Consider the following 17529-nt stretch of genomic DNA (forward strand, 5'->3'; position numbering starts at 1 on the left):
CCCGTTTGCCCTCTTGACGCCACTAGATGCCATCTGACGTACCTGGTTACCTCTTGTCGTCGGCCCGCGGATAGCTTCCTCGAGAAGTTTTACGCGCTACCAACTCCTCCTTATTGTAGAAAAAACACAGTGGTACTGGTAATAGTGAAAATCGATGCACTATGTACACCCTGTCCTACCTGTACACATGTGGGCCCCACGTAACCAGCTGGCTCTGAAAAATGGGAAATTCTTTATTTGATGCACCATGCATGGATATGTACATATGCGCAATCCCTTGCTCCAAAAAACTCCTGACATAATTTGCCCATCCCTTAGCCTGCTAGATCATTCATGATCAACAGCAACAAAGAGAGATATGAGACTCGCCGCATCACAGGTCTCCTCATCCCTCCCCAACACTGCTTGATCCACAGATAGCTCATCTAGCTCCACCATCATCAATCTAGCATGATACAATTTAAGACGCAATCCATTTACCCTTGACTTATGTAGAACACCATCGAGGTTAGCCAGCTGATATGTGCCATTTGGAAAACACTCCACTACCTTGAAAGGGCCTTCCCACTTAATTTGAAACTTCTTTTGGAAGGTGTTGTCCAGCTTACTGTTGTAGCGCAAAACCAAGTCATGTTTCTTGATACCCTTACTTTTGACCTTTTCATTTATCTTTGCCAAAGTCTTATCCTGCATCTCCCCATAATGCTCCAATGCGCTCATCCTATCCAACTGGACCTCTTGTAACTGCAAGAGCCTCTCTTTGAATGCATCACTAGGCGGCCCAAGCAACTTCTCTAACATCTTGACCGCAGGCAACTCTACCTCCACAGGAATAGTGCTTCCTTTCCATACGCCAAATGAAATGGAGTAAACCCTGTACCTGTCTTCACCGAAGTACGGTAAGCCCATAATGCACTAGGCAATTCCAAATCCCAATTCTTTTCTTGGTGCTCTGTCACTTTAGAAAGAATTTGTACCAAATCACCATTGAATCTTTCATTTAAGCCATTACACTGCGGGTAATAAGGAGTGCTATGCTGGTGCCTAATCTTCATCTTTGTGCATAAGAAGTCTAACAGTTTAGCTCTAAATCCTGGTCCCTTATCTGAAAGTAGCTCTAATGGCACCCCAAACTTGCAACATATTTCATCATACACAAATTTTGCCACATCCTTTGCAGTGATCTGTTTTACTGCTATAGCCTCTGCCCATCTAGAGAGATAGTCCACTGCCGTCAAGATATAGCTTTTGCCCCTGCTTGTGATAGGTAACGGGCCTATTGCATGAATCCCCCACTTTCCAAACACATCAAACGCCATAATGGTTTTTCGTAGCTCTGGCTTCAACACTCTCTTCCCAAATGCTTGACACCTATTGCAAGACCTACACCAATGGTGAACATCCTTGTACAAACTAGGCCATACATACCCGTCTTGCAATATCTTATGCAAGGTGATCTTTAGAGCAAAATGGCCACCACATGCGCCTTCATGATTCTCTTCCAACACATTGTAAAGCTCCTCCCGCCAAGGTACACGTCTAAACACGAGATCAGCCCCTTTCATGTATAAGACATCACCAATCAATTTGTACCTATATGCTCTACGCACAAAGCCATACTTCTTCGACTTCTGAATCTCCTTTGGAATGATTCCTGTTAGCAAAAACTCCTCTTCTTGAGCCAAACTTTCCCGGCCATGATAAAGAGGTAAGGTGGTCCTCAACACAAATAGCTCCCCAATCATGCCTTGAGCTGCTTCATGTGTCTCTCCATTTAGAGCACGTTCAATGTGTCTGATGATCCATGCTTCAAAAATTTTTAACAGGCCTTTAATTCTGAAGCACATTTCCTTCAATGAGGTGTTCTTGCTCTTCCACACACCCAGCACTTGCTTCACCACTAACAAGGCATCACCTTTTATGCTTAATCTTCGAACCCCATACTTCAAACAAATGTGTAATCCGGCTTCCAGAGTAGCATATTCAGCCTCATTGTTACTATGAGCATCCAATTTGAACCCTCTCTTGCATACTAGCTTCCCCTCTGGATGATAAAGTACTATACCCCCTGAAGCTGCATCATGGCTCTTTCTGTATGAACCATCAAAGAACAACACATGTGCATTGCTGATCTGTGGCAGTTCTTCAACTACCTTTCTCACCACCTCTTCCTTAACCATAAGGGGATTCTCCTTGTAGGTCAACAAATCAGCTAGGGTAGCCCTTGTACTATCTTCCACTAGAAAAGAGAACTCAAACTCTTGTAGATCAATTACCCATTTCTTCACCACATTTGACATGTTAGTGCCATTAATTAACTGTGGCAAAAAGGCATAACTCGTCAAGAAAACAAAAGGCCGTGGTAGCAAGTAATGACGAAATTGTCGACAAGCAAATATTACACTGGCCATCACTAGCTCTACTTCCGAGAACTTTCTCTCCGCTACCAACTTCACTCGGCTTGCACAATACACTGGCCTCATATAATGGCTGCCCTTACCCTTTTGCAATATCATGGCTCCAATGGCATCATCCCCTACTGAGGGATTTACATAAAATACTTTCTCCCAATCAGGAGCCTGCATGGCTGACAAGCCCCCTAACACCTCTTTCACCTCTTGAAACACTTCTTCACACTTGTCATTCCATTGCAATGGATCATGCTTTGCCACTTGTTGTAATGGATAAAGAATCTGAGAAGACAATGGAATAAACCTTGCCATGTACTTCACTTTGTGTATAAAAGTTGCCAATTGCTTCATACTCGTAGGTGATGGAAGAAGAATAATAGACTTAACCTTGTCTGGATCAGCCTCAATGCCATTTTCTGACACCACATGGCCCAATAACGTCACCCTTGGCTGTGCTAGATGACATTTATTTGGATTTAGTTGTCCTCCACATTCATCATATCGAGTCAATACCATCTGCAGCTTCTCATGGTGTTCAACCCTACTGCTATAAACACAGAAGTCATCCATAAAAGCTTTAACACAACTACCAATGAATGGTTCCAACACCCAATTTGCTCTCTCTTGATAGAAGGAAGGTCCATTTGACAACCCAAATGGAAATACTGTGTAGCAATAGCAGCCGCATGGCGTAATAAAAGTGGTCTTTGTGCGGTCTTTAAGAGCAATCTTCAATTGAAAATAGCCTGAAAAAACATCACACACACTGTACCTCTCATAACCTGCCACTGAATCCAAGATCTGATCGATGAATGGAAGAGGATATGTGTTCTTCTTAGTGGCTGCGTTTAAGGGTTTAAAATCTACACAAATTCTCCACTTCCCATCCTTCTTTGGACTGACTACAACTGGACTCACCCATTCTATGGTCTCCACAAGGACTATGAACCCTGCCTTCAACAACTTTTCCACCTCTTCTCTCAAGGATTCCATTTGCTCTTGACCTATCCTTCTTAGCCTTTTCCGCACTGGCTTAGCACCTTCTTTCAGCTCTATATGCATCTCTTCGCCCTTGAACCCTCTGATCTCTTCATATGAAGTAATGAACAAATCAGGAAAACTAGCCAGCATGTGCAAATATATATCCTTCTCCATAGCTGAGAGGTCTTCACTGATCATTTGTGTCATCAATTCCTGCTTCTTTGACAAATCAACCTTGGTTTGAATCAGCCCTTCAATCACTTCATAAGGCCCTTGACTTTCATCTTCAACCTCATTCGCAAATGCAACTAAACCAAACTCCTAGATTTCTTCGTCCATAAAAAGAAATGCAACATCAGCATTCTCATCACTGCTGGTAGTGCTATCACTGTCCTCATCTGTCACCGTGGAAGAGTCTTCATCACTAGACTCATCCTCATCTTCATAAAGCTCCTCTAATCGTTTCTTTGTGTCCATATTATAAAGCTTCTTGGTGCCTGTCTTTCCATAGAGGCTAATCGTACCATGTCGCCAATCTTGAACAGCTCCCACTGCACGTAACCATGGTCTGCCCAGTATAATAGGATATGCTCCCAACCCTGCTGGCATCACATGAAAATCAACCACTACCTTTGCATCATATGCCTCCACTTCTAAGCTCTTTACAACACCCAAGCATTTTACTTTTTGATGGTTTGCCAATCTGATCCGAAAACCTGACACCCCAGCCACTGTGAGACACATCTTCTCAACACATGAGTGTGTTATGACGCATATTTGGGCTCCGCCATCCACATAACCTTGTCCCAAATTTTTCCTTTTATGCCACACATCTACTATTGGACAAATGTCTGGTAGCTCATCCATTGCCAACACCTTTACTGAACCTCTCTCTGGCTCTTTCTCCATTGGGTTAACCATCCTCTTCCACTGTCGCTTTAGCTTAGGCACCATCTCTATAAGCTGCCCAAAAGTAACATCTGCCTTCCTGCTCGTAGATCCTCCTTCAAGTCATAGCTTAATTGCCCATCCCCTAGTGGAAAATCTGAAACATGAAACTTTCGACGTGATCTCCTTTTCCTCTTGGCCTTGACATCCTCGCCTTCATGGATCTTTCCTTTCTTCTTACTAGGACCTGGGGCACTTCTTCCTTCCTTATCCTCTATGGTCCTCTTCCCAATAGGCATCACTAATGTATCCTCTAGCTTTGATGCCTTCTCCAAAGTGACTACACTTAGCACTTTTTTCTTTCCCTTTTCCTCCTGGGTCAGTCCATTGGTTCCTTCATCTCCCTTAATTTCGATGCCATAATCATTTGACCTAGTTAGCACCTGTCTTGGCAATGGATACATGTCTCCCCCCATCCTTGGTGGCTTATCACATTGCGGGCTGATGTGACCCAACTCTCCACAATTGTAACATGTGGACGTCTGCCTCCAAAACCTACCATTGCTTTGTCCAACACCATTCCTAGGCCTTTCTTCACCTCCTGGCTGATTTGCAAACCTCCCTCGACCTCGATTATTTCCCACTTGACCTAGCATGTTTAGGCTGAGATTCTTCATCAAATCTACCACTTGCCTCATGTCTTGCCTTAGCCCATCATCTTGCACCGATGTAGTGACCACTGCTGGCATAACCTGAGTAGTAACAGGAACAACTGGTTCATGATGAACCCCTGACATGCGACCTTGTAAAGACTGTATAGGCTGAAATTCAGAACTCATTGGCAAAGACTCCACCCCTAACTGGCTCATTTTTCTCAGCTTCCACTCTTTGTTCCTTGCTACCTCTAGTGCATCTTCATATGTCCTAGGCTTCTTTAGCTCCACTCTCCAACGTATATTCTCCCAAAGACCAACCAAGAACCTGTCCTTCTTCATCATGTCAGGAGGGGGTACCTGTGGTGCTAAGTCCTTGCACATCCGCTCCTATGTCAATGAGAACTTACGTATGTACGCATCTACTGGCTCACCTTCCTTTTGCACCAAACCTTGTACTTCTTGCTACACTTTGTCAGGATCTTCTATCTTCACAAACTCCACTTCCAACCCATGCCTTAGATTGTCCCAACTCAATCTTACAGGTGGATCCGTTGCACGCAACTCCTCTTCAAATGTTTTGGACCAGACTCGTGCATCACTCTTCAAACAAATTTGGAGAAGCCGTAACATCTGCGCAGGGTCATGAATCTGGTTGCTAATGCAGGCAACCTCCATCTTTTCCAAACAATCTTCCACATCTTCATCACTTCTTCCATGAAACTCCGGATAAGAGAAAGCCATGGCTACCCAAGTTACAATGCTTTGAGAACCCCTTTGAACACACGTGCAAGAACCCAAAACTTTTGACTACCCAATCCCTAGAAACTTCAATGGAGCTCAGCTTTAGATAAGGACAAACACATGCACATCAAATGAGTTTTCATAGTTAATCATTGGAATGACAACAGGCAAAGGACATTCCAAGATCTCTCGTAATCTTCTTGGCCCGAACATAAAGACTATGCGCTGCTGAAAAAAATCTTCCTGGACACATGAACATTTATCTGGATTCTTTCAGTTAAATGAAATGGAGTAAATTGAGGGCCATTTTGATCATCCATTAAAGCCAACCATGAAGCTCCCAAGAAGGCACACCTGACTTAACCTCTGATTTTGCCAAAATTTCAGCAGCATAACAACATAAATGGCTCAAAAGACCAAAAAACTAGTCATCATAACTTCGGAAAATTTTGACAGAGTTTCCCCAGAAATAGAGCATTAGGAACCCAAAATATAGACTGTATATGTATTCATAAACTGTCAACAATAGAATCCGAGCATCAAGTAGGACTCACTAGTACATAGCCTATGGCGAGGTCACAAAAAGGGTGCTCCAGCTACCTGTATCACCGAAAGGATCTCCACATTTGAGAACCCCCCAGCTCAATAAAAACCTCACGCTATCGACCCTCACACGAAGCCTAATGCAAATCGCGTATAGTCAAGTCTCAGAAATGACTATCTTCCAGACCAAGTCTCAGAAATGGCTGGGACTGCCAAATACAACCAAGTATGGCTCCACAAATGCGTACAATGGCAGTTTCCACAAGTAACGTACAATCCAGCAGACAATGCGCTCAAATAGGCGCCAAGTGATGCATACCCACAACAACTGCAAGTGACATCACTGCTAGTATATCACTGTACTCCAACTACCTGTACCTGTGTGAATCACCTGTACCTGTACCTGTCCCTGTAACCTATAACCAGTAGCCCCGAATCTCGAAGCTCGAAGCTCGAAGCAGAAGGTACTCGAAGAAGATCCTCAGTAGGGACGCCAAAAGAATGTGAGAGGGATGGAAACACACACAACGCCTCTATAATGACCCGACACACACTCTTGGGATGATACACACACACATTATGGGGCACCACTCGGCTTACACAACCACCTTGGCCGAGATAGAAAACACACAAACGGAGTGAGAAGAGAGAGATTTCCCACTTGCCCACTCAACACTCACACATACACACTCACACACACACTCTCAATTCAGCTCAAAGGAGGCAAATTTCTATTGTTTAGACTCAATGAAGCTCAGCCCAACACCAATGGGGCAAATAGTTTACACAGTATTGAGGAAATACACCAGATACAACCACAAGTTAAGCAGAGGCTTCACTCATCGGAGAAGTTTACACAGAAAAATAGCAGAAAATCTGTGAGGAATTTGGAAAAATGGACAGTGCCATTGCGTCCGGAACGCCCAAAAACCCCAGTCTACAATGTCAAAGTGCTCAAATCCGACCTTGGATGAGCAGTTTAGGGCCAAAAAATGCTCCAAAAACAGCAAAAAACACAGTTGCGGCTGATCCTCTTCCCTTCTCCACATTTTTTTCTAGTCTTCTCTCTGTTTTTTCAGTTCCCACACTTAGCTTTATTAGTTGGGCACCCGTGGCCTTTTAGATGACCTCAAACGTACCCCAAACAGGCCAAAAACTGACCTCGCAGTGCATAGCTGTCACCTTTTTGCATCATCCGCACACCTGGCACTCATTTCTTTTCAATAATGCGTCTCGCAACCACGTGAAGTGGCCCCAAAAAGTGGTCCTAATGATGACCTTTCTGGATAACTCTCACAAGAAAACACCCATGTTGTGTCCGTCCTCATCCGCGTGCAAATATTGACCCCGTTCACCCTCCTGACGCCACTAGATGCCATCTGAGGCACCTACTTACCTCATGTCGTCGGCCCGAGGATAGATTCCTCGAGAAGTTTTACGCGCTACCAACTCCTCCTTATTGTAGAAAACACACAGTGGTACTGGTAATAGTGAAAATCGATGCACTATGTACACCCTGTCCTACCTGTACACATGTGGGCCCCACGTAACCACCTGGCTCTGAAAAATGGGCAATTCTTTATTTGATGCACCATGCATGTATATGTACCATGCATGTATATGTACATATGCGCAATCCCTTGCTCCAAAAAACTCCTGACAATGCAACAGAACTAAGTGAGCTAGAGAAGATAGCACTCACCATATTATATAGCAGAGAGCCCGTGACACCAGTAGTATTGCCTCATCCAATCAACGTCCTCTCCCTGTCAACTTGCATAGTTTTAGGCACACAACAGTTTCTCTGACCTGTCATCATCAGTACAGACATTGGGCTCCCATCCATTGAATGGGTGAGCAGAGGTATACATTGGCTCAAGTGGTCACGAGGCTATCATCGTGAGTGCGCAGACTTCACTAGAGGTGATGAGGCTCATGATGTTCTGTGACCTGTCATCATCAGTACAGACATTGGGTTCCCATCCATTGAATGGGTGAGCAGAGGTATACACTGGCTCAAGTGGTCACGAGGCTAGCATCGTGAGTGCGCAAACTTGAGGAGAGGTGATGAGGCTTGTGATGTAAGTGTGTAGGAACGAGAGGTATCTTCATGCTACATGGAAGTCCAAATGCACTCAGAGTGCATTGAACAGAGAGGGAGGTTTAAGTCTTTACGCGGTAAGCATAGGTGTCAGAGAAAAGGGAAGGGAGAGCATCCTCGCTCGTCTCAATACTTTCAAAGAGTTAGTGCCAAGTTTATTAAGAGACCCAAGTGGTGTCCTATGTACCAAAAAGTCTGACCAAAACTTATGTCTTCTATTATCTAGACCTCAAAAATGTGAGCGCCACATCATGTGCACCAAGGTCATGAGCATTTAATGCCAAGTGTTTCTTAGTTTAGATTTTAAATGCACTACGTCAGGAGTATATGTGTATGTAAGTGTATGAAAACGACAACTTGTGTGTATGTGTGTGTGTTTGTGTGTGTGTTCCCTCCCTATCCCAAGCACCATACTCTATGAGGTAGTAGGCCCATGGAGTTTGGGCCTACTACCTCATCAGAGTGATGAGTGTCTTAGTATTGAAAAAGTCAAGTTTTAGGCTAGTTTCCATCATCAATGGCCAAGGATAAAGTAGTCAGAAAAAGGTATATTACTCATCATGCTTTGTAATCCAATTGGAGTTTTAAGGCCTTGTTAGCCAGTAAATGAGTCAATATTTACCCTTACTCGGATAGTTAACCTGTGACTCTTTTCCTGAGAAAAGTAAGTGAAAATAATCAAACAAATTAGCTGCAAGTAGATCAAAGATTTGGTAGTTCCTACTGCTTTTAGAACCAATCATCCTAAAGAGGATATCATGACTAGGAGGAGGAACCCCACTCTTGGTCTATGAGACACCACCTAACACCTACTGACCTTTTCAGGGATTAGAGCAGTGGGTATCTACAGTTTGTTGGGTTTAGTGTACCCAAGAATCAGAGCCTTGATCACAACAATTTCTTGCAATGACCTTGTGTTTAAGAGTGTGTGTGTTTATTTATTCTAAGGCTACTTAACCACAACTGAACAATCACTTGCTCATCAAAATCTAGACTCGTGATCTCAACAAAATAATACAAAACACCTTTTGTCATTTCATATATTTTGCATTTTACAATATAAAGACCCCATCAAGTCTTGGAGTTAAAAAAAAAGGGAGGATGATATTGTCATCCATCTGTGTCAGATAGCAGCAACGTAAGCAACAACAGACAAGATAGACCCTTACATGCATCCATACAAACAGAGTAACAATTCGTTAGTTCTGAATGCGTATAGACAAATATCAACATGTCTAATCAGTTTATTCATGTCAATCCACTAAAAACTTAACCTACTACTAATCCTAATAGTGCATTCCTTAAAGGTCTAGTTAAGAAGACATTACATCCCATAGGTCATTACATCCTAGGGGAGGCTAGTGAAGTGTCGTAATCCAAGTGATACCCAAATATACCCAAGTCAGAGTCCCATGACTATAAGAGATTATCGACAAGCACTGATTACCATCATAGAGCCCATCAATCAAACAGAGTGTGCAAATAGCTAAGTGATGTTGTTCCAATGTTCTTCCAATTTTTTGAAAAATTTGGCCAGAGTTTTGTTTGAAAAACGGATACTTTTCAAAATAAACCATGCCATCTCATAAGAGACCCTCACACGAGGTTTAAGGCAATATAAACAACGTCATATACTTCTTAATTATTTCTAATAACATTGGGCGTCTCCTGAACCATAGCCAAGCATACCATGTCTATGCCAAAAGGAATGCGTGTTTCTTTTCACAAAAGGCTACTCTAACAAGAGCGAGAGCGATATATATATATATATATATATATATATATATATAGATAGATATGGAGAGAGAGAGAGAGAGAGGGAACATTTTTTGATAGTGAATATTCTCGAGCAAACCCCAACTATACCAAAGACGGTTACTTACCCATCCAAAACTTGTAGAGACATTCCCAGAACCAAGTTATTATGCACACCAGAAAGTAATTGAGCCTTGAGCCAAGTTAGCATGCATATCCACTATCATTGGTCAACTTATGAGCAATAGCCATCCATATCAAGGCTGGTTACCAAAGGAAATTATTGCTATATGTGCAGAGAGGTTCTTGTAACCAAACCCTTGTTAGTATGTAGACAAAGGTTCCAAGCTCCAATCCAATAGAGATTTGACGTGAAGATTATCTAGAGTTAGTATGTAAACAAAGGCTCCAAGCTCCAACCCAATAGAGATTTGTCGTGAAGATTACGTAGATTTGATGCCCAAAGGCCAGAGATGTACGAGTCAAAGGGATCAAAGAGATGAACCAGTCAACATCACCAAACCAACAAACAATACAGCCTCTATTCAAGGTGCTAAGCAAATGAAAACAAACCAAACCTAGGCTATCACACCTTTCAGAAGTGCCTCAACAAGCCTAATCCTTCTCAGCCCAAGAGAAAGAATGAAAGAGTATTAAGATAACATGCCTTTCCTTGTTCCTCATCTAGTCAACGTCCGCTCCCAGACAACTTGCATTGTTGTAGGCACAGAACAGTTTCTGTGACCTATCATCATCAGTACAGACATTGGGTTCCCATCCATTGAATGAGTGAGCAGAGCTATACACTCTCTCAAGTGGTGACGAGGCCACCATCATGAGTGCGTTAGACTTGAGCAGAAGAGATGAGGCTTGTGATGTGAGTGCACAGGCGCGATAGGTATCTTCACACTACATGGAAAGCCACACATAAGTGCGTTGAACAGAGAGGGAGGTTTAAGTCTTCACGGGGTAAGCAGGGAAGGGAAAGTTTCCCTCAGCTATATCTAACACGGGCATGGGAGATGCGATCAAAGGCTCCCATCACTTTTGGGCCCCGACATTAGGCGCGCGCCGTAGATCTTGTCGCAAAAGTAAACTCGAGTTTACAAAAATACCCGAGTTTACTTTTGCTCGCCCCGATACTTTTGCATGTCAAAACTCCATGGAAACGTGTACATTCCACAGTGACATGCGCGGACGTGGTGGATAGGCCACATGGCCCTCAAACCCTAGGTTGTGGGTTCAATCCTTGGGGGCAGGAGGGAGGGGCGAAGTAAACTCGGATACCCGAGTTTACATTTTTCCCGAGTTTACATTGTCCACGGAAGCCCGAGATCTACGGTGCTCAATCATCCCACCGTAGATCCCATCTCCTCCCATGCCCGTGTGAGATATAGGCCAGGGAAAGCATCCTTGCTTGTTTCAATACTTCCAAAGAGTTAGTGCCAAGTTCATTAAGAGCCCCAAGTGGTGTTCTATGTACCAAAAAGTGTGACCAAAACTTATGCTTCTAGTATCTAGGCCTAAAAAATGTGCGTGTCACATCATGTGTACCGAGGTCATGAGCATTTAATGCCAAGTGCTGCTTAGTTTAGATTTTAAATGCACTACATCAGGAGTATATGTGTATGTAAGTGTATGAAAACAACAACTTGTGTGTGTGTGTGTGTGTGTGTGTGTGTGTGTGTGTGTGAGAGAGAGAGAGAGAGAGAGAGAGAGAGAGAGAGAGAGAGATGCAGCATGCAAACATCATGTGTCCACATATACGTACACACACACACACATATACAAATACATGAACACACAATCACACATATGTAGTTATTGGATTGGGATCACATGCTCCTCTGAAAGTGTAGTCTATTGCTAGTCAGCTTATTGTTTCTTCCTCAAAGTTTTGTTGTACCCACTTGATTTGGAATTGTAGAATGAGATATATTGGTACCTCCTTGAGTGTAGAAAATATTGGAGGTACACCGTACTATTTAATCTATCAATCCCTTAATCTCCTCCTCATGTGCTCTATGCACACAAAACAAGGTGAGGAGTTACGATGGCCTGCAGAGATGATTAGTAATTTTTTGTTTAAAAATGAATGCAGATGAGAGAATGCTTACTTCAAAGGCAGAATAAAATCTAACCCTAAACATGAAAATTAAAATGTGGAATTCAGGTGCGAGAGAGAGGCCTTCAAAGATTGACAGAGGTGGTATGGGGGATGTTTGTTTTTCTGTCAAGACAATGCAACACAGCAAAGAAGATAAGCAAAAGCAGACCTTCCCAAGATAATGCAATGAGATATAATGTCATGGCATTGTACCGGCCAATGCCAGCCTCCAAGGCCAACCGCCTTCTTCACAACTCCTTGCAGGCCAACTAGAACAGATTTTGTTCGATTATTGCCTATCACAATGACCTTGGTGTGGCGCGGCAACATAGACAGCTCGTCATCAAAGCCCTCGCCGCTCGCACCCACTGAGCACAACACCCCTTCCTCACTTGCACCACCTCCTTGCCCATACATAGCTCTTTCCTCTGATCGCACCTCCTCCATCTCCATCTCTGTGTCCATCTCCATCATGTTTAAATCAAGTGCCCTTCTTAACAAGAGCTCCCAATATATCTCTCCAAAATGTTCAAATTAGCATTGATTAAGCCCCAAGAAGCCCCCCGTGGCCACTAGAATTTATGTTTCAATTGGTTTGAGTTGAAATTAAGGATCAATAATTTGTCATACAGCTGAATTGGAAAGCACACAATACAGAATTGGCTTTGTATGATGATGATGATCTTGGTCTATAAGGATCAAAAATAAGATTGAGCTAAGATGAGCAGCTCAAAGACATACAAATAAGGTACGAGTTTTGGATAGAGAGGTAGTCTAAAGCTTGAAAAGATTTAACTCAGCAAGAATGTAGGATTTGCGTGGGGATAAAATGCCAATATGCTTGCCTGATCTGATGAAATTGTGCTTACCTCTAGACGGGTGCATGTTGGAGAGAAAGGGCGTGTGGATATGCGCGCGTGTGTGTGTAGCGAAGAGAGAGCTTGCACTGTGGCAGGCAGAGCTGGGCAATGCCGAGAAGAGGGCTTCCTGTCAGAGATTGAAAGAGAGACGAGCTGCAACTACACGCGAGCTGGCGGAAGCATCAGGTGACAGCAACGTAAACTCGCACGCCTTCTCCACAACGTTAATGAACTCCTCAACTCTCCATAACCATGGAGCCATGTCTCGTTGCAACAGTGCTTGTCGTCAACAAATTGTCAACCACGAAAGGAGCTTGAGGATGCAGCGATGGTGGGAAATGAAGAAAGTTAGGAGTGGGATTGGGCTGATGGCCATGCAAGTGAAGAAACTTGCTTGATTGTACATCGTAATGATCAAGGAGTGGAACTGCTCTTGTCTGGGGTAGATTGTCTGCATTGTGGTTATAGAGTGGTCCAGAAGCTCCGACAACATGGATGGAGGGGGGTATCTGCTTGTATGACGGTGATGAAGATGATGATGTGGGGAAGGGCGTGGAGTTGATGTTGATCCCAACCTCCAGCGTGCAATGGTCATGAGGGTGATGATATTACATGCTTTCATTTCCCGCATGGTTATAATCTGGCCCTCCAGATCCTAGGAAGTCTTCCAGCTTAGGCCCATCTTCAGTCTTCACTCGGACACCAAAGTTCTGTAGAGCCAATATATTACTAAGATGACTTGTTGCCTCTGCCTGGAAATAGTGTTGACAAGGATCGTGACGATCTTCTAAATCGTAACCTACATCACCGTTGCCTCCTACCATATTTACCAAACCTGTGTTCATCAGGTAGTGCGGCTGCACAGGTGCAAACTGCTCCAAATCTTTAAAGTGAGGCCATCTGCATGTACAAATACTTGCTAAGACCCTTTAATTCACGAGTTCCCTCGAACCTTAGGTGCAGGACAGCCAAGAGGTAAACTAGCTTAGCCGGCATAAGGACATATTTGTGTATGCGAGAGATAACTACAGAAGACCAGAAGAGAAAACATGGTGAGAGTGAAGGAGCTTCGCGAAGCAACGCGCAAAGGTAATAATCAATTTTCGGAAGCAAGAAAACTGCATGCACATTGTTGGTAGGCATTGTGGATGTTCGATGTCTTCATTTAAGAGGCAGGAATAATTAAGGCTCAAAGAAGCGTGATCAAGGAGTGACTAATTACACTTACTTCAAGGAGTCGCTACTTACATTGAAAAATGAGGAGAAGAAATTGCTAAATGACCATGAATGCTTACCAGATGAAGAGGACGAGTTGGGAAAAGCTTCTATGATAGCTGGTGCCTGCTGAATGTGGCCTGATGCGAGCAATATCAAGCCTCTGAGAGGTGAAGGAGCCGTGATTTTCTGCAGGTAAATAAGAAAAGCATAAGGAAGCGGATGTGCAGCCGCTACTGTAGCAGGCAGAACTCAAAGGAGAGCTCAAACTTTCCGCATGCAACTAAGCTGGCGGTTAGTGTTGATGATGTTCATGATCGCTGCTTTGATAAAGGTTGAGGTGAGCGCCTCTGTACACACCTCTTGTGCCATGCATAGCATTTTAATGAGCGACAAATTCAGCTTCCTCTGCAGGGGATCTTTCCTCTATAGCCAAGTAAGGAGACAACGAGAAGGAAAGCCAGTTGTTGATAGAAGTCCCCATTAATAATCAACACCCCCTAGATGTACTGTGATATCTGCAGGTCGACGTGCAAAAGATGCTCAAGAAACAACATTGCCTGCTACATAGCTTGTAGCAAGCTTGACCTTGGTACTTGAACGGTTTAAATCGACACTAGTCAAGCAAAGCTGGAGAAGCTGCATCGACGCTACGATTCTGAAGTCTTCGAATTAGGAGGATTTGAGGACCAAGTTATAACTTATAATGGGTGAAAGGAGGCAAGCTACAGACCAGACTGATGGAAGAAGGTGCGGGCCGTCCGGTTTCTGGGTGAGAGAGAGAGAGAGAGAGAGAATTAGGCAAAATTTGGACTCACAAAGGGGCCCTTTAAGGAGTTTGACTTTACCTCTCTCTACCAAAATGGGCGCATGGATAAATTTTTGCAAACAAACTCCAAAGTTGGCGGAGGTTTGACAGTTAGAATGTCCTCTTCAAGCTCTATCTACTGATATATAGCACGCCATGAGATTCCTCATATTTTAGAAGATTCTTTTTTTGATTCACCTATGATGTGACAACTCTGTCGGAATCTAAGTGAATCAAAAAAAGAATCTTCTAAAATATGAGGAATCTCATGGCGTGCTATATATCAGTAGATAGAGTTTGAAGAGGACATTCTAACTGTCAAACCTCTGCCAACTTTAGAGTTTGTTTGCAAAAAATTATCCATGCGCTCGTTTTGGTAGAGAGAGGTAAAGTCAAACTCCTTAAAGGGCCCCTTTGTGAGTCCAAATTTTGCCTAATGGAGTGCCTATGTGTGTCACAATCTGTGTGTGCACGCGACGGTCACTATAAGAGGTTGTGTGCTCTTGTGACGCTGTTAGCGACGGAAATACACTGGGTTTTTATAACCCCTGGCGTCGCTAAAACCGTCGCTACGAGAGCGTCGCTATATGCATCGCTATAAGCGTCGCTATATAGAGACGCTCATAGCGACGCTCCTAGCGACGGTTATAGCGACGTTTACACTGAAGACTATAGCGACGCTCAAAGCGACGCTACAGAGCCATAAATAGCTACGCCCGAGAGAATTTTTTTTTGGTGGCAAGGCATTGAATCCCCTGCCACCCATCAACCATATTGTACTTGATTCACTTTTTAAAAAAAGTGCAAGGGTAGATAATAGACCCAAAATAGTCACCCACAAGACGCATTGTTTGCAAAATTGACAATTGTACACATCATAGGCAAAATGAATTGATTGGCAAATGTAATAATGACAATTGTACAACATCATAGGCATAAAGAATTGATTGGCAAAAGGAACTGCAGTGATAAATGTAATAATATACATGGTTCAAAAAGACGTATAAAATCCGTCTCATGATACATAAGCTATGAGAAACCCTAAACTAATGCTATCTAGCTACGGCTAAACTGGCGTCGTCTAGTCAGACGTCTCATCGCGTCCAAGCGGCGTATCTGTCGGATTCTGCAAAAAAAGACAATAAGACAACTTTCAGTAAGTATAAACATATAACGACATTTATAAAACAATACAAAAAATAAAAAAGAGTAAACCCTAATACTAACCATGCCGCCGCGAGAATTGAGAATGTCCATCAGGGCGTTTAAGCCCTTCCTGCCTGCGTACTCGCGCTCGTACGGTGTGGGATCACCTCCTGTCATCGACCACTGTCAAAACATACAAAGATTTCATTATGTTAGAATTAAAAAACTCATAAACCCTAAACTATCGAACATAAAGAGCAATGTGAAAACACTTACAAAATCGGCCTCAAATGATGCCCATCCACCGCTCCCCAAGTGGTGCGAGCTCCCTGCCTCTACTCGCGCTCAGGCTGCATCCTTTTGTTGCTTCCACTTGTCGGGATTCTCGCGCGCTGCTTTCTTCGCATTCTTCCAATCTTCTTTGGCCAGCCAATCTGGCCTGTTCCACCCATTCTTGATTTGCACTTCGGAACGCTTGTGTTTGCAGTATTCGCGCATTCGAATCTTCATCAGGTCTTCATTGAAGCGCTGATCCCGTGTTGGAACGGGAAACTCATCATGAAGTATGCTGATGACTCTGTTTTTTAAATCACTTGGTACTTCACTCCATTTTTTTAGTATGTAGTGTCTAAACAGCTGAGAGCAAAGACCACGCATGCGCGAGATCACCTTCTTGCCGTCATCATCCATGATGATGCCACCGCTAAAGTCGATGGAGTAAGACAAGCCCTCTGGCCGCTGATGCGTGAACCTGGGTGTCCCGGCAGGGGTCTCTAGCGGCGTGTCGATGGGGGTACGGACGTCAGGTGTCTCCACCGGCGTCTGGGCCCCGAAGCGAGGAGTGTCGAGTGGGGTGGCTCCTGGCGGAGTAGGTAGAGGTGTGTAGCTTCTAGGAACAGTCAGCCGTGCAAAACCTGGCATAGATGGCGATGTTGTGGCTGGTGTGGGGGCGGGCAAAGAAGGGGAGGTAAAGAGCCTCGTCGAACACGAGGCGGTGTGGAGGCATCGGTGGCGGAATCCCCAAAACAACCGCCACCGCCACCACTAGAGCGCCGGTGTCTAGACGAGTGTGAAGCTCGTCTCGTTGACGCCGAAGCTTGGGAGCGCGCCGAATGCTCCGAAAGAGAGGGAGATGCGGATTGAGTAGGAACGCGCGATGATGCTCCACGTACCACTGTCTCTGCTGCGGTGACAAAGAAGAAAGAAACTCCTCATCATCCATACCTGCATTAAACACACGAATATTTAAACTTAATATTGAATGAATAGAGTAGACAATGACGCAAAGACCATTAAATACAATGACGTAATGACGCA

At 43.9% G+C, this 17529-nt stretch overlaps 2 pseudogenes; both read right to left on the reverse strand.

Annotated features, from left to right (window-relative positions):
- Positions 1–12266: 12266 nt before the first annotated feature.
- Positions 12267–12657, reverse strand: LOC147425755 (uncharacterized; annotated as a pseudogene).
- Positions 12658–13279: 622 nt separating this feature from the next.
- On the reverse strand, positions 13280–14742 carry LOC147425756 (uncharacterized; annotated as a pseudogene).
- Between the last annotated feature and the right edge of the window lie 2787 nt (positions 14743–17529).

This window comes from Adiantum capillus-veneris, chromosome 25, assembly GCF_014529385.1.
Source record: "Adiantum capillus-veneris isolate H3 chromosome 25, ASM1452938v2, whole genome shotgun sequence".
Lineage (NCBI taxonomy): Eukaryota > Viridiplantae > Streptophyta > Polypodiopsida > Polypodiales > Pteridaceae > Adiantum > Adiantum capillus-veneris.